We start from the raw sequence: 19,260 nt of genomic DNA on the forward strand, positions 1-19,260 counted from the left end.
GAGGAGATATTGATGGCATCATCCTGATTTTTTTTTCAATGAATAATTTGTCAATAAATTCTCCTGACCACATGGGCGTCATGGTAGCACAGTTGTAGTGTGACACCATTACAGCTTGCGGCATTCCTGAGATCAGCTTTCAATTCCAGTGCTGTTGGTAGGGAATTTGTACGTTCTCACCGTGAACTGCGTGGGTTTCCTCCCACAGTCCAAAGATGTACTGGTTAGCAGGTTCATTGGTCATCGTAAATTGTCCTGTGATTACGCTAGTGTTAAATAGGCCGGTTGTTGGGCTGAAAGGACTGAATCTCTAACTAACAATAATAAACAAAGTAAGTTCCTCAGTGGTTTCTCAGGACCAAGTCTGACTTTCCTCCTCTTCCATTCAACGAGTTCTGATGTGAGCAGTGGATAGTTTGTGAAGTACTGTCTACCAAAGGTCATCTGACTCCTGTAAGGCCTTGAGGTTCTCAACACCACCTGAAATGCTCCTTCTACATGTTGAAAGGTCACGGGTTGGAGATTCCCCGGAAGTCAGTGACCGGCTGATGCCACTACGCTGGCTGGTGGCGTAGTGGCATCAGCGCCGGACTTCGGAGCGAAGGCTCCCGAGTTCGAATCCAGCCGGCTTCCTTGCACCCTTTCCATCCGTGCTGGGTTGAGCGTCGAGCTAGCAACTCGGCCTCATAAAAATAAGAAAGCCTGTTAAAAAAACACCATCATGACGATGTCCCGATGACACCACTCAGAGTTAAGGGCTTTCTTCTTCTTTCTTCTTCAGTGACCAGTGGGGTTCCGCAGAGGTCTACAAACCCTGCTCTTTGTGATTACTATTAATGACTTGAATGAGGAGGCAGAAGTGTGAGTGAGTAAGTTTCTGGTTGACATGATGGATGGTGGTGTTGAGGGTAGTGTTGAAGATTGTCAGGGTTACAACAGGACATTGACACAGGTTGCAGAGCTGGGCTGAGAAGCGGCAGATGGAGTTCATTCTGGAAAAGCGTGAAATGATTCACTTTGCAAGGCCAAACTTTAAGCCAGAATACAAAGTTAATGGCAGGATTCTGTGCTGTGTTGAGGAATAGAGGGATCTTGGGGTCCACATTCATAGATCTCTCAAGTTGCCGTACAAGTTAATACATAGAAACATAGAAAACCTACAGCACAATACAGGCCCTTTGGCCCACAAAGCTGTGCCGAACATGTCCCTACCTTAGAACTACCTAGGTTTTACCCATATCTCTCTATTTTTCTAAGCTCCATGTAGCCATCCAGGAGTCCCTTAAAAGACCCGATCGTATCAGTCTTCATCACAGTCGCCAGCAGCCCATTCCACGCACTCACCACTCTGCATAAAAAACTTACTGCTAACATCTCCTCTGTACCTACTCCCCAGCACCTTAAAACTCTGCTCTCTCGTGCTAGCCATTTCAGCCCTGGGGAAAAGCCTCTGACGATGGTTAAAAAGGCGTATGGTGTGATGGCCTTCATTAGTTAAGGGATTGAGTTGAAGAGCTGTCAGATAGTGTTGCAGCTTTATAAACTCTGGTTAGACCACACTTGGAGAATTGTATTCATTTCTGTTCACCACTTTATAAGAAAGGTGTGGAAGCTTTAGCGAGGTTGCAGAGGAGATTTACCAGGGTGCTGCCAGGATTAGAGAGAATTGTCTCATGAGAATAGGATGAGCAAGCTAAGGCTTTTCTCTTTGCAGCTGAGGAGGAAGAAAGGCAACTTGATCAAAGTTCAAAGTAGATTTATTATCAAAGTACATAAGCCAGCATATATAACACTGAGATTCATTTTCTCATGAGCATCCCCAGTAGATCCAAGAAACATAATAAAATCAATGAAAGGCCACACCTGACAGGACAGATGCCAGTGTGCAAGTGACAACATGCTATGCAACTACAAAAGGAAATAATCATAATAAATGAACAAGCAATAAATATAGAGAGCATGAGATGAAGAGCATTTGAAAGTGAGTCCATAGGTAAGTGATGGAGGTGCGTAAGGTGATAAAAGACACAGACAGACTGGAGAGCGAGGGTGGCAATGGCTAATTTAAGGAGTTTGGGGGAGAGAACAGAAGGGATGTCAGAGGTGGGTTTTTTACACAGAGTGGTGAGCGTGTGGAGTGCCCTGCCAGGGACATCACTCTGTGTTTTAAAAGCAATGCAGTGGACAATGAAGTGTCTCGGGTAGTGAACTGCTGGCAGACAATCCACACACAGTCACAGACACATCAATTATGATATTTTTCAGCTGTCAATCCTCAATATTGTATTGGGATTGTACAAAATGCTTTGATTCTTGGCAAATATTGTGTTACGTCTCCCCTACAGTCAAAAGCTGCCCACTGTCCTGTCAAAACACCTCCTGCCGTACATCAAAACAGGCGCGGAAATGCATTGTCTGCGTCAAAATCAAATCAGCAGGGACTGTGCTGAGAGCAGCCTGCAGGTATCGCCATGCTCCTGGAATCAATATAGCTTGCCCACAGCTCTCTAAGCCCAACCCATATGCCTCTGGAATGTAGGAGGAAACTGGAGCACCTAGAGGAAACACATACAACTCCTTATAGACGGGCGGGAATTGAACCCAGTTTCCTGATCACTGCTGTGCTAAAGCATCACACTACCAAAGGTTCAAAGATTCAAAGGTCCAATTTAATGTCAGAGAAATGTATACAATATACATCCTGAAATGCTTTTTCTTCACAAACATCCACAAAAACAGAGGAGTGCCCCAAAGAATGAATGACAGATAAATGTTAGAACCGCAAAGTCCCCCCCAGCTCTCCCCCCCCACGTATAAGCGGCAGCAACAATCCCCCTCCCCCCACCAGCAAAAATAAAAGCAAGCATCAGTAGCACCACCAGGCACTCAGTGTGAGCGAAGCATTAGAAAAGACACAGACTTGCAGTTAGCTCAAAGACTTCGCCTTTCATTTGGCATTCGACATACCGCAGATTCTCTCTCTCCCTAATCAGGGAGAGGGAGGTGGCTCCATTTTCCCAGCGAGCGGGGAGACGTAACAAACAACTTGCCGGTTTACGATGTTAAAAGTCCGTTATGTCGCTTTTTCCGAGCTCTGTGCCTGAAGATCGCAAAGATCGCGGGTCTTCGGGCCCTCAGCAGATATCCTGACTCCCCCGACGACACATGGGTCTCCTGCCTTGACCCCGACCCTCCAGAGCCCTGAGATCCTAGGCTTCCAATCTGAGCCGGACTGTCAGGCCGAATCCTTGGCATGCCGAACAACGGCCAGTTATGGAACCCCGAGAGCGTGTCCCATTCCCACAAAGAACCGAAGTCCGGGTGTAACTCCAGGTCAGGGTCTTCAAAAGAACCCTGAAAGGGAAAAATAGAGATATTAAAGATGGAAGTAGAGCTGTTTCTGAAGGTGCAAACAGAGGAGTCGCCGTTTAGCGCCATCTTAACTTCGCCTCGTGGTGCCTGTGGAAGAGTTCCAACGTTACGCTCATCTCCTACCCCCGAGCCTGCAGAACCAGACTGAGTTCTGCAGTCTGTAGATCTGCAGTTTGTAGGTGGACCATCCTACAAATGCTGAAAGAGAGAGGAAATGTAGAGGGTGAATTCCCTTTTCTCCTTCAAATAAATACCTTCACATCCGTTAACAGCACAGGTAGGTGTTGTTGCACCAGCGCCAACGCCCAGCAGTGCCGTCCTGCCAGCAGTGCCCTAGGTCCAACTGGGCAGTCACGCTGAGGCTCTGTTGGTCAAATCACATTTGGAGTATTGTGAGCAGCTTTGGACCAAAGGTGTTCTGGCATTGGAGAAGGTCCAGAGGAGGTTCATGAGGATGATTCCAGGACTGAACGTATTAACATATGAGGAGTAGGGTCTTGGCCCGAAACTTTGACTGTTTTGAGTGTGTGGCCTGTAGTCTCTGGAGTTTAGAAGAATGAGGGGGTACCACATTGAAACCTACCAAATGTTGAAAGGCCTGGATAGAATAGATGTTTCCTCTAACATAGCCCTCTATTTTTCTTTCATCCATGTGACTATCTAATAAATCCCTTTATCTTTGGCGGCTCAGGTGTGAGAAGTATCCTACAGAAGTTGGGAGAGAGGATAAAAGGCTGATCTTTTTGGGTTGCACAGGTGCAGCAGGTGTCGGCCTTGGAGGTCTAACCTCAGCTGCTAATGTAAGGACGCTGGGCTCAAGTGGAGTAGCCATTGTCAGAGTTTGCCAGTGATGTGTGAAGAGTGTGAAGAGTGTGAAGGCTTTCGCTTCGCAGACTTTGGCAGGAACAGGTGTAGGCACCATTAAAAAGAGGCAAACCTTTTTGTTTTTTAGTATAGAGTCAGGTTGGAATGTGGGAATTCAGCATTCCTGACTCTTTCACTGATGACCACACCTGCAGGAAGTGCATCCAACTTCAGAGCTTGACTGACCGGGTCAAGGAGTTGGAGATGGAGCCGGATGAACTCAGGATCATTTGGGAGGCTGAAGACCCTTGAAGTGGGAGTCATACCCACAGTACAGGCTTCAGACAGCTGATTTGTCACTACCAGGGGAATTAGTGGAGTACGCAGTGCAGGGTCTCCCTGTTACCATTCCCCTCAGCAGCAGTATACCCCTTTGGATACTGCTGGGGTGGATGGCCTCTCATGGCAGCAGCAGCCAGGCTGGAGGCCCCGTGGCCGGCTCTGAGCCTCGACAGGGAACAGTAAAGTCAAGCAGTTCCGTAGTTACAAGGGACCCGACAGCTAGGGGGACAGAAACAGATTCTGTGCCTGCATGGATGAATGAGTGACGAAGGAGATGGTGCAGGGGACGGGGTTTCGAGTTCCTGGATCATTGCGACCTTTTCTGGGAAAGAGGTGACCTGTACAAGAGTGATGGTTACTCCTGAACTGGAGGGGAACCAATATACCAGGTTTTCGAAGTTTCAGAAAAAATATAGAAGGAGCTAAAAGAGGGGGCGGAGTTGCACTATTAATCGGGGACAATATCACAGCTGCACTTGGAGGAGACTTAATGGAAGGGTCAGACACTGAGTCCATTTGGGTGGAATTCAAGAATAGCTAGGGTGCCATCACACTGATGGGATTGTACTACAGACCACCCCCAATAACCACTGGGGCATTGATGAACAGATACGTTATAGAACATAGAACATAGAATAGTACAGCACAGTACAGGCCCTTCGGCCCACAATGTTGTGCCGACCCTCAAACCCTGCCTCCCATATAACCCCCCACCTTAAATTCCTCCATATACCTGTCCAGTAGTCTCTTAAATTTCACTTGTGTATCTGCCTCCACCACTGACTCAGGCAGTGCATCCCACGCACCAACCTTCTCTGAGTGAAAAACCTTCCTCTTATCCCCCCTTGAACTTCCCACCCCTTACTTTAAAGCCATGCCCTCTTGTATTGAGCAGTGGAGCCCTGGGGAAGAGGCGCTGGCTATCCACTCTATCTATTCCTCTTATTATCTTGTACACTTCTATCATGTCTCCTCTCATCCTCCTTCTCTCCAAAGAGTAAAGCCCTAGCTCCCTTAATCTCTGATCATAATGCATACTCTCTAAACCAGGCAGCATCCTGGTAAATCTCCTCTGTACCCTTTCCAATGCTTCCACATCCTTCCTATAGTGAGGCAACCAGAACTGGACACAATACTCCAAGTGTGGCCTAACCAGAGTTTTATAGAGCTGCATCATTACATCGTGCCTCTTAAACTCTATCCCTCGACTTCTGAAAGCTACCACCCCATAAGCTTTCTTAACTACCCTATCTACTTGTGAGGCAACTTTCAGGGATCTGTGGACATGTACCCCCAGATCCCTCTGCTCCTCCACACTGCCAAGTATCCTGCCATTTACTTTGTACTCTGCCTTGGAGTTTGTCCTTCCAAAGTGTAGCACCTCACATTTCTCCGGGTTGAACTCCATCTGCCACTTCTCAGCCCACTTCTGCATCCTATCAATGTCTCTCTGCAATCTTCGACAATCCTCTACACTATCTACAACACCACCAACCTTTGTGTCGTCTGCAAACTTGCCAGCCCAGCCTTCTACCCCTACATCCAGGTTGTTAATAAAAATCACGAAAAGTAGAGGTCCCAGAACAGATCCTTGTGGGACACCACTAGTCACAATCCTCCAATCTGAATGTACTCCCTCCACCATGACCCTCTGCCTTCTGCAGGCAAGCCAATTCTGAATCCACCTAGCCAAACTTCCCTGGATCCCATGCCTTCTGACTTTCTGAATAAGCCTACCATGTGGAACCTTGTCAAATGCCTTACTAAAATCCATATAGATCACATCCACTGCACTACCCTCATCTATATGACTGGTCACCTCCTCAAAGAACTCTATCAGGCTTGTTAGACACGATCTACCCTTCACAAAGCCATGCTGACTGTCCTTGATCAGACCATGATTCTCTAAATGCCTATAGATCCTCTCTCTAAGAATCTTTTCCAACAGCTTTCCCACCACAGACGTAAGGCTCACTGGTCTATAATTACCCGGACTATCCCTACTACCTTTTTTGAACAAGGGAGCAACATTCGCCTCCCTCCAATCCTCCGGTACCATTCCCGTGGACAACAAGGACATAAAGATCCTAGCCAGAGGCTCAGCAATCTCTTACCTCGCCTCATGGAGCAGCCTGGGAAATATTCCGTCAGGCTCCAGGGACTTATCTGTCCTAATGTATTTTAGCAACTCCAACACCTCCTCTCCCTTAATCTCAACATGCTCTAGAACATCAACCTCACTCATATTGTCCTCACCATCATCAAGTTCCCTCTCACTGGTGAATACCGAAGAGAAGTATTCATTGAGGACCTCGCTCACTTCCACAGCCTCCAGGCACATCTTCCCACCTTTATCTCTAATCAGTCCTACCTTCACTCCTGTCATCCTTTTGTTCTTCACATAATTGAAGAATGCCTTGGGGTTTTCCTTTACCCTACTCGCCAAGGCCTTCTCATGCCCCCTTCTTGCTCTTCTCAGCCCCTTCTTAAGCTCTTTTCTTGCATCCCTATATTCCTCAATAGACCCATCTGATCCTTGCTTCCTAAACCTCATGTATGCTGCCTTCTTCCACCTGACTAGATTTTCCACCTCACTTGTCACCCATGGTTCCTTCACCCTACCATTCTTTATCTTCCTCACCAGGACAAATTTATCTCTAACATCCTGCAAGAGATCTCTAAACATCGACCACGTGTCCATAGTACATTTCCTTGCAAAAACATCATCCCAACTCACACCCACAAGTTCTAGCCTTATAGCCTCATAATTTGCCTTTCCCCAATTAAAAATTTTCCTGTCCTCTTTGATTCTATCTTTTTCCATGATAATGCTAAAGGCCAGGGAGCGGTGGTCTCTGTCCCCCAGATGCTCACCCACTGAGAGATCTGTGACCTGACCCGGTTCATTACCTAGTACTAGATCTAGTATGGTATTCCCCCTGGTCGGCCTGTCCACATACTGTGACAGGAATCCATCCTGGACACACTTAACAAACTCTGCCCCATCTAAACCCTTGGAACTAATCAGGTGCTAATCAATATTAGGGAAGCTAAAGTCACCCATGATAACAATCCTGTAATTTTTGCACCTTTCCAAAATCTGATCCTCTGTATCTGCCTATCATCAGATCAGGGAAATGTGTAAAAATAATAGGATTGTTGTCATGGGGGATTTCAACTTCTCTGATGTAAACTGGGATCTTCTAGGGGCTGAATTTGTTAATTGTTTCTTAAATCAATATGTGGACAGTCCACTGAGAGGAGGGGCCGTACTGGGCCTGGTGTTGGGTAATGAGCCTGACCAGGTGACTGACATTTCAGTGGGTGAACAGTTAGGAAACAGTGACCATGACTCCTCAACTTTCAGGATAGCTGCAGGTAAGGACAGGTATGGTCCTTGTGGGAGAATTTTAAATTGGAGTAAGGTAAATTACAAGGGGATTAGGCATGAACTAAGAAGAGCTAATGGGGAATAACTTTTTCTCTGACGTCCACATCAGAGATGGGAGGCTGTGTAAAGATCAGTTGCACAGAGTACAGGAAAGGTATGTTCCTGTTAGAAGGATGGGGATGGAAAGATAAGAGAACCTTGCATATCCAGAGGTGATGAACTTAGCCAAGAAGAAGAAGGAAAAGTATGTAAAGCTTTGGAAGTTAGGATCAAACATGAGGAGTATAAAGATGCCAGAAAAGATCTAAAGAAAGGAATTAGGAAAGCCAGGAAGGGACATGAAGAGTCCTTGGCAAGTATGTTCAAGGTGAATCCCAAGGCATTTTATTCATATATTAAGGGCAAAAGCATAACTAGGGAGAGGATGGGACCACTCAATGATAAAGGGAGGGGGGAACACTTGCTTAGATGCAGAGAATGTGTGAGGTACTTAGTGAGTACTTTGCATCAGTATTTACCGAGGAAAAGGATATGGAGGATCAGGAGATCAGTACAGAGTGTATAAGTATGTTCAGAAGTCAACACTTCCAAGAAGGACGGAGTGTTGAGCCTCCTAAGGAGTATCAAGGTGGATAGGTCCCCAGGGCCTGATGGGATTTATCCCAGGTTATTGAAGGAGGCAAGAGACAAGATTGCTGGGTCCTTGATCAGTATCCTTGTGTCCTTTCTAGTCACAGATGAAGTGAGTGAGTGGCTAATGTTGTATCTCTATTTAAGAAGGGAACAAGAGAAAATCCTGGGAACTATAGACCGGTAAGTCTCACGTCAGTTGTAGGGAAATTGATGGATAAAATTCTTAGGGATAGGATATATGAACATTTGCAAACCCTTAGTTTAAATAAGGAGAGACAGCATGGCTTTGAGCGGGACAGGTTGTGCCTTAGCCACTATATTGAGATTTTTGACAAGGTGATGAGAGAGATTGATGAGGGTAGGGCAGTGGATGTTGTCTGCATGGATTTTAGTAAGGCATTTGACAAAGTCCCTCATGGGAGACTAATCCAGGAGATTACGATGCATGGGATCTGTGGCAAATTGGCTGCTTGGATTCAGAAGTGACTTGCACAAAGAAGATAGAGTATAGTGGTTGAAGAGACTTATTTGATCTGGAGGCCTGTAATTAGTGGAGTTTTGAAGTACTCTGCTCTAAGACCTCTGTTGTTAGTAATGTACATAAATGACCTGGATGAAAGTGTAGATGGGTGAGTTCGTAAATTTGCGGATGATACCAAGATTGGTGGAGTTGTGGATAGTGTAGAAGACTGGCAAAAAATACAGCACAATATAGATCAGTTGCAAATATGGGCTGAGAAATGGCAGATGGAGTTTAACCCAGACAAATGTGAGGTGTTGCACTTTGGTAGGACAAATGCAAGGAGGCAGTACACTATTGAGGGCAAGGTCCTGAACAGTGATGCTGAGCAGAGAGATGTTGGGATCCAAGTTCATAGCTCCTTGAAAGTGGCTATGCAGGTCGATAAGGTGGTGAAGAAGACTTGCTTTTATTAGTTAAGGCACTGAGATCAAAATCAGGAGGTTATAATGCAACTTTATAGAATGCTGGTTGGGCAACCTACACTTGGATAAACTTGTGTGGTTTGCTGTGGAGCATTAGAGGCAGAGGGAAAACCTGATAAAGGTTTGTAAGATTATGAGAGGCTCAGCCAGAGTAGACAGGGAGTATCTATTTCCCAGAGTTGAAATGTCTAATACCAAAGGGCCTGCGTTGAAGGTGGGGGGGGGGTGGATTCAAGGGGGACGTGAGAGGTAAGTTTTTTACTCAGAGAGTGGTGGATGTCCGGAATGCACTGCCTGGTATGGTGGTAGAGGCAAATACGTTAGAAGCTTTTAAGAGAGATTTGGATAGGCACTCGGACGTAAGGAAAGGTGGAGGGATATGGACATGGTGTAGGCAGGAGGGATTAGTTTGGGTGTTTTTGATTTACTTTTTAGCTGGTTCAGTACAATATTGTGGGCCGTATGGCCTGTTCCTATGCTGTACTCTTCTATGTTCTATGTTAAACACCCCTAATTTATCTGCTTCAACAACACACTCACCACTCTCCGTGTAAAAAATCTACCTCTGACATTCCCCCTATACTTTCCTCCAATCACTTTAGAATTATGCCCCCTGGTATTAGTCAGTTCCATCTTGGGATAAAGTCTGACTGGCCACACTATCTATGCCTCTTATCATCTTATGTACCTCTGTCAAGTCACTTCTCGTCTTCATTCACTCCAAAGAGAAAACTTCTCGCTCTTGCAACCTATCCTCATAAGACATGATCTCTACCAAGCAGCATCCTGGTAAGTCTCCTCTGCACCCTCTCTAAAGCTTCCACATCCTTCATATAATGAGGTGACCAGAACTGGGCACAATATTCCAAGTGTGATCCAACCAGGGTTTTATAGAGCTGCAACATTACCATGCCACTCTTGAATTCAATCCCCCGACAAATGAAGGTCAATAAGCCACCTGTGGAATTTACCATTGCAAGTGGAACAAGTGCCACACCTGTCCCTACACCTCCTCCCTCACTCCCATTCAGGGTTCCAAACAGTCCTTCCAAGTGAGGCGACTCTTCACCTGTGAGTCTGTTGGGGTCATCTACTGTATCCGGTGCTCCTGGCGTCGTCTCCTTTATATCAGTGAGACCCAACATAGATTGGGAGACCTCTTCACCAAACACCCTTGCTCCGATGGCAATCTATTTCAATTTAATTCTGCTTCTCATTCCCATTCTGACATGTCGGTCTTTGGCCTCCTTACTGCCAGGATGAGGCCAACTCAGGTTGAAGGAACAACATCTTTTATTACATCTGGGCAGCCTCCAACTTGATGGCATGAACATCGACTTATCGAACTCCATATAATTTCCCCCCTTCTTCTCCTTCACCATTCCCCATCCCCATTTCCCTCTTATCTCCTTACCTGCCCATCACCTCCCTCTGGTGCTCCTCCCCCTTCCATTTCTTCCAAGGTCTTCTGTCCTCTCCTATCGGATTAACCCCTCTCCTGCCCTTTATCTCTCTCACCAATCAACTTCCCAGATCTTTACTTCGCCCCCTCTTCCTCTCCCAGTTTCACCTACCACCCACTAACCACCCACTACCTTGAACTTCTTCCTCCCCTCCCCTCAAATTCTTAGTCTATTTTGTTCCCCCTTCCTTTTCAGTCCTGATGAAGGTTCAGCTTGAAACATCGACTGTGTGTTCTTTTCCACAGATGCTGCCTGACCTGTTGAGTTTCTCCAGCTTTTTGTGTGTGTTGTTTTGGATTTTCAGCATCTGTAGATTTTTTCATGTTTACCGTTGCTATCTTGTCTTGTGCTGCCATCAGGAAGGAGGTACAGGAGCCTCAGGATCCACACACCAGGTTCAGGAAAAGTTATTACCCCTCAAGTGCATCCTGCATTGAAAAAGACTCAAGGTAAAGGGTATTTGAATTCGCTGCATCCACAAAGCTAACAGCATTGTGAAGGACCCCACGCACCCCTCATACAAACTCTTCTCCCTCCTGCCATCTGGCAAAACGTACCGAAGCATTCAGGCTCTCACGACCAGACTGTGCAACAGTTTCTTCCCCCAAGCCATCAGACTCCTCAATTTCCAGAGTCTAGTCTGACACCAACCTACACACACACACACAACTGAACATCACTCCACTCCCTTTGCAATTTTTGCTCATTTCTTTCTCAATTCCTGCTAAAACATTGTTCACTTTTACATTTACATCATTTATTATTATATTGTAATTTGTCCATTACTGTGCCTATTGTCTTGTTTATTAATTATTGTACTGTCTTGAACTGTTTTGTGCACTTTATGTAGTCCCATGCAGGTCTGAAGTCTAATGCAGCCTTGTGTTGTTTCACATAGCCTAGTGTAGTTTTGTGTTGTTTCATGTAGCACCATGGTCCAGGAGGAACATTGTTTCGTTTTTACTGTGCACTGTACCAGCAGTTATGGTTGAAATGACAATAAAAGCGATTTGACTTGACTTGAATGGAGTGTGTGTGAACAATAGCTGCAATCTGACCCGAAGATAAAGCACTGGTGTGTAACACAACAATTAGAGTAGTAAGTCACAGTGACTGAGCCTGCAGTTCCTGCCCTCTCTGCTGCCACCACAGACCCAGGTGTGATATGTCTGTCCCTGTACTCTCCCAGTCACCACAGACCCAGGTGTGATATGTCTGTCCCTGTACTCTCCCCGTCCGTGCAGACCCAGGTGTGATATGTCTGTCCCTGTACTCTCCCAGTCACCACAGACCCAGGTGTGATATGTCTGACCCTGTACTCTCTCCGTCCGTGCAGACCCAGGTGTGATATGTCTGTCCCTGTACTCTCTCCGTCCGTGCAGACCCAGGTGTGATATGTCTGTCCCTGTACTCTCTCTGTCCGTGCAGACCCAGGTGTGATATGTCTGTCCCTGTACTCTCCCAGTCACCACAGACCCAGGTGTGATATGTCTGACCCTGTACTCTCCCAGTCACCACAGACCCAGGTGTGATATGTCTGACCCTGTACTCTCTCCGTCCGAGCAGACCCAGGTGTGATATGTCTGCTCTGATAAAGTTGCAACATTATTTCTATCCTTTACTCTGATTGCAATGTGCAAATCTCTGAGGCAATGCTTGGATCTTCCAGTTGGGGAGGCTGAAATTATTAATTAGGAGTAGTAATTGAATCTCTTATTAATTAGTTTGACGCAACACCATTGCTGCACCATATAACCATATAACAATTACAGCACGGAAACAGGCCATCTCGGCCCTTCTAGTCCGTGCTGAACTCCTACTCTCACCTAGTCCCACCGACCTGCACTCAGCCCATAACCTTCCATTCCTTTCCTGTCCATATAGCTGTCCAATTTAACTTTAAACAACAACATCGAACCTGCCTCAACCACTTCTGCTGGAAGCTCGTTCCACACAGCTACCACTCTCTGAGTAAAGAAGTCCCCCCTCATGTTACCCCTAAACTTTTGTCCTCTAACTCTCAACCCATGTCCTCTTGTTTGAATCTCCCCCGCTCTCAATGGAAAAAGCCTATCCACGTCAACTCTATCTATCCCCCTCATAATTTTAAACAGCTCTATCAAGTCCCCCCTCAACCTTCTACACTCCAAAGAATAAAGACCCAACTTGTTCAACCTTTCTCTGTAACTTAGGTGATGAAACCCAGGTAACAGTCTAGTAACATTCTAGTAAATCTTCTCTGTACTCTCTCTATTTTGTTGACATCTTTTCTATAATTTGGTGACCAGAATTGTACACAATACTCCAAATTTGGTCTTACCAATGACTTGTACAATTTTAACATTACATCCCAACTCCTATACTCAATGCTCTGATTTATAAAGGCCAGCATACCAAAAGCTTTCTTCACCACCCTATCCACATGAGATTCCACCTTCAGGGAACTATGCACCATTATTCCTAGATCCCTCTGTTCTACTGCATTCTTCAATGCCCTACCATTTACCATGTATGTCCTATTTTGATTAGTCCTACCAAAATGTAGCACCTCACATTTATCAGCATTAAATTCCATCTGCCATCTTTCAGCCCACTCTTCTAACTGTCCTAAATCTCTCTGCAAGCTTTGAAAACCTACTTCATTATCCACAATGCCACCTATCTTAGTATCATCTGCATACTTACTCATCCAATTTACCTCCCCATCTTCCAGATCATTAATATATATGACAAATAACATTGAACCCAGTACAGATCCCTGAGGCACACCACTAGTCACCGGCCTCCAATCTGACAAACAGTTATCCACCACCACTCTCTGGTGTCTCCCATCCAGCCACTGCTGAATCCATTTTACTACTTCAATATTATGACCTAACGAGTCCTTTTTCTGTGCTATACCTTTCTGTCTTGTCTGAAGTGGCAACTGTCATTTCCCCTCAATAGATACGTTCATCTGGAAAGATGAGTTAAAAGTAAATTTACTTTGTCAATAAAAGTTCTAAATAAATGTGGATAAGATTCATGAGATATGCTAGAATCACTGAGCACCACCATACAGAAACAGGCTCCTCAGCACATCTGTGTCTCAATCAATTTCTCTGCCTATGTCATTCCTAACAATGTGCATCTGGACCATGGCCTCCATACCCCACCCATCCATGTACCTATCCAAATTTCTCCTAACTGTTGAAATCGACCCTACTTCCACCACCTGTGCTATTCAGCTCATTCCACACTCTCAACACCCTCTGAGAGAAGTTCCTCCTCATGCTCCACTTAAATATTTCACCATTCACCCACAGCCATGACCTCTCTCATCTCATGCAACCCCAGTGGAAATGGCTACTTATTTATAACCCTCACTACTTTGCATATCTGTATCAAATCTCCCCTCATTCTTGTATGTTCCAGAGGATAAAATCCTGACCTACTTACCCTTTCCCTTTCACTGGTTACATGCTCAAGGAGATCTGTGTTTTTTTAGTGAGAATGCTGTAATGGTCTTTTGGAGGTCACCTGATGTGATTTTGCCGCCAATGTGAGGTCACGTGATGCCATGTGCCCCCCCCGTGACTATATAAGGGTCGACCCAGGTGACGCAGGGGGTTTTTGAGTTTGTAGATTTCCTGGTAGAACCTGCTGTATCTCCGTTTCTGTTGCGTTTGTTTTTGTGACGCAGTTTCATTTTTTTTAAATGGTTGTGCGTTCTGTTGCAAAATACCATATTAGTTGGACTGGAAATTTTTGCTAGATGTGTTGATTTACTCAATTCCAACATTAGAAGGGAGAGTGAAGCATTTATCGAAGTTACAGGATTGACAGATTGAAAGGAGTCAGCATCGTTTGGCAGTTTAATAAAGGATCAACCTTATTGAGTTTTCGTTGGAGGAGTAGCTACCTGCATCGAGATAACTCTTGCCACAAAGAGCAAGGAGTTCATGCAAAAGGTGCTCTCTCTCTCTCTCTCTCTCTCTCTCTCTCTCTAAAGGAATTTAAGGTCAGTTGATTTAAACTGTTTATTTTCGGCATCGGGAATCCTGTGGACAGAACCAGCAGTAAAGGTGCGTTGGTGAAGAAATCTTTCTCCAGGGAAGTCTCTCCCAATTGAACGTGTAACTTTTGAAGTTATCGCTTTAAGAACTATATCTGACTGTATCGCTTTAAGAACGGGTTTCGCATTTAACGCTTTAAGAACCAGAGCCGAGTAGCGAGTTGGTGAATGGCTGCGTATCTGTTAACTTCTGGTTAAAGTTTTCGTTTGTTTTTTTTCCCCTTATCGTTTATCGGTGTTTAATAAATCTTTGGTTATTTTTATATAACCTGTCTCGATTGATATTTATTGTTGCCGGTTACGTAACACACTCAGGTCCTCAAGCCTTGGCCACATCCTTGTAAATGTTCTCTGCACTCTTTCAATCTTATTGAGATAATGTTGCCAGAACTCAAGGGACTGAGTTAGAGGGAGGGAGTGGACAGACTAGGACTGTAATCTCTGATGTGTAAGAGAATGAGGGGTGACCATGCTGATCTGTGTCAAATCGATGTGTGACATAGTCGGGGTGAATGTGCATGGACCTTTTCCCAGGAAAGTGGCATTACGAACAACAGGGCACAGGTATAAGGTGAGATGAGGAGATTTAAAATGGACCTGACGGGCAACTTTTTCACCCTGAGTAGGAACGAGCTGCTAGAGCTGCTGATGGTGGTACAATATCAGTATTTAAAAGACAGTTGGATCAGAATCATGTTTAATATCACTGGCATATTTTTTGATAAGTCTTTGTGGCAGCAGTGCAGTACATAATAATAGAGAAAACATGAATTAGAGGAAATATATATATGTATACTGTATCAAATAGATAAATTAAATAAGTAGAGCAAAAATAAAAATAAAAAAGTCCTGAGGTAGTGTTCATGGGTTCAAAGTCCTTCAGAAATCGGATGGTGGAGGGGAAGAGGCTGTTCCTGAATCGTTGAGTGTGTGTCTTCAGGCTCTTCTGTTTCCTCCCTGATGGTAAGCATGAGAACAGGGGAAGGGTACGTGAATAGGAAAGGGTTAGATCAGGGGTTCTCAATCTGGGGTCCACAGACCCTTTGGTTAATTGTAGGGGTTCATGGCATAAAAAAAGGTTGGAGCCCCTGGTTTAGAGGGATTTTAGCCAAATCGGGTGGCAAGGCAGTATGGCAGCTACTGTAACACTTGACAGTGCCCATGATGAGGGTTCGATTCCCGCTGCTGTCAGTAAGGAGTTTGTACATTCTCCCTATGACCGCATGTGTTTCCTCCCACAGTTCAAAGACATTCACTCCAAATCACGTAGGGTTACTAAGTTGTGGGCATGTGTTGGTGCTGGAAGAATGGTGACACTCAAAGCCTGCTTCTTTTTTTTCTCCTTAAGCCCATTACCCCTACACAGGAGCTCACCGTCCTGGGCCAGCCTTTGAAGCTTTCTCAGGCTGTAGCCCATCTTCCTGGTGTTTCCTTCCACTCTCAGGGACGAGGCTGTTGGAGCTTCTGTTGTCATTTCTGTAGCTCTGGGTTTTTATGGGATGGAGCAGCCAGCCCCATGGACAACCCTCCTCCTCTCACAGTAGGGCTTGGGACCATCCATGGCGGTGCTCAACGGCGCGTATTCAGATTGTGTTGGCCAATCGTACAAACGATGCATTTCACTGTCAGAATATATCAGAATCAGGTTTACTATCACCGGCATGTGACGTGAAATTTGTTAACTTAGCAGCAGCAGTTCAATGCAATACATAATCTAGCAGAGAGAAAATATTAATAATAAATAAAATAATAATAATAAATAAACAAGTAAATCAATTACGTATATTGATTTTTAAAAAACATGCAAAAGCAGAAATGCTATAATTTTTTTAAAAAGTGAGGTAGTGTCCAAAGATTCAAAGTCCATTTAGGAATTGGATGGCAGAGGGGAAGAAGCTGTTCCTGAATCGCTGAGTGTGTGCCTTCAGGCTTCTGTACCTCCTACCTGATGGTAACAGTGAGAAAAGGGCATGCCCTGGGTGCTGGAGGTCCTTAATAATGGACGCTGCCTTTCTGAGACACTGCTCCCTAAAGATGTCCTGGGTATTTTGTAGGCTAGTGCCCAAGATGGAGCTGACTAGATTTACAACCTTCTGCAGCTTCTTTTGGTGCTGTGCAGTAGCCCCTCCGTACCAGACAGTGATGCAGCCTGTCAGAATGCTCTCCACCATACAACTATAGAAGTTTTTGAGTGTATTTGTTAACATGACAAATCTCTTCAAACTCCTAATAAAGTATAGCCACTGTCTTGCCTTCTTTATAACTACATTGATATGTTGGGACCAGGTTAGATCCTCAGAAATCTTGACGCCCAGGAACTTGAAGCTGCTCACTCTCTCCACTTCTGATCCCTCTATGAGCATTGGTATGTGTTCTTTCCTCTTACCCACCCTGAAGTCCACAATCAGCTCTTTCGTCTTGCTTTCATATGTTTCAATGTTTTGATGTTCATGTGACAAACCAAGTTAATCTTTGTTTCCTTTTTCCGTTCTAACTGTGGGCAAAAGGGAAGCTCAGATGGGAATATTGGTCAACATGAAGGGCTGTATCTCCCTTTGACTCTGTGAATTAATGACTCGTAATCCTGGGGCTTTCGTGATGCTCTTAACACCAGATTGAGAATTTGAATCGCATTTGATATCACTGCCATTTGTTATGTTTTGCAGCAGCAGTATATCACAATGCATAATAAATTGAATATGTAGTGCCAAATGAGAGCAAAAAATAGTGAGGTAGTGTACATGGGTTCATTGTCTGTTCAGAAATCTGCTGGTCGTGTACATGGGCTCATTGTCAGCACAGAAATCTGCTGGTAGTGTACATGGGTTCATCGTTTATTCAGAAATCTGCTGGTAGTGTGCATGGGTTCATTGTCTGTTCAGGAATCTGCTGGTAATGTACATGGGTTCATTGTCTGTTCTGAAATCTGCTGGTAGTGTACATGGGTTCATTGTTCATTCAGGAATCTGCTGGTAGTGTACATGGGTTCATTGTTCATTCAGGAATCTGCTGGTCGTGTACATGGGTTCATTGTCAGTACAGAAATCTGCCGGTAGTGTACGTGGGTTCATTGTCTGTTCAGAAATCTGCTGTTAGTGTACACGAGTTAATTGTCCATTCAGAAATCTGCTGGTCGTGTACATGGGTTCATTGTCCATTCAGAAATCTGCTGGTAGTGTACACGGGTTCATTGTTCATTCAGAAATCTGCTGTTAGTGTACATGGGTTCATTGTCTGTTTAGAAATCTGTTAGTGTACATGGGATCATCGTTCATTCAGAAATCTGCTGGTAGTGTATTACATGGGTTCACTGTTCATTCAGAAATCTGCTGGTAGATACATGGATTCATTGTTCATTGAGAAATTTGAAGTGGAAGGGAAGCAGCTGTTCCTAAAACACTGAGTGTGTGTCTTCAGGCTCCTGTACCTCCTCCTTGATGGTAGCAATGGGCAGTATGGTAGTGTAGTAGTTAGCGTAACGCTTTACAGCACCAGCCACTTGGGTACAATTCCTTTCGCTGCCTGGAAGGAACTTGTATGCTCTCCCCGTGACCATGTGAGTTTCCTTTGGGTGCTCTGGTTTCCTCCCGCAGTCTAAAGACATACCAGTAGGTAGGTTAATTGATAATTGTAAATTGTCCTGAAATTAAGCTATAATTAGATCGGGGGATTGCTGCATGGTGCCGCTCGAAGGACCAGAAGGGCCTATTATGTGCTAAGTGTCAATAAGTAAATAAAAGAGGGCCTGTCCTGGGTGATGGGGTCCTTAATGATGGTCGTGCCTTTTTGAGGCATGGCCTTTTGAAGCTGTGTGATTGGATGCCAGCATCCGGTATCCAATGCACTCCCACGCTTCCTGCCAGGTGAGAGTGGGGTTTCCCGTGCCTGTCCGCATGGGGAGGAGGTGTTCCCACTGAGCAAGGAAGCATTGCTGGAGGAACAGACAGATGTGCAGAGCGTGGTGTTGCTGGATGTTGGTGTTCCGGTCTATCACAGACCAGAGGGAGGTACAGTATGTCAGAGCCCCAGGAAGATTGACCAAGTTTAATACCCAGCACTCACTGGGCTATGCTGTTCGAGGTGGGCATTGTCCTATACCCAGCACTCACTGGGCCATGCTGTTCAAGGTGGGCACTAGCATATTTTCACTATGGATGTCCAATCCCTATACACCTCCATTCCCCATGAAGAAGGCCTCAAAGCCCTCCACTACTTTCTGGATAATAGACCTCACCAGTTCCCCACCACCACTACCC

Source organism: Mobula hypostoma, chromosome 9 (genome assembly GCF_963921235.1).
Source record: "Mobula hypostoma chromosome 9, sMobHyp1.1, whole genome shotgun sequence".
NCBI lineage: Eukaryota > Metazoa > Chordata > Chondrichthyes > Myliobatiformes > Myliobatidae > Mobula > Mobula hypostoma.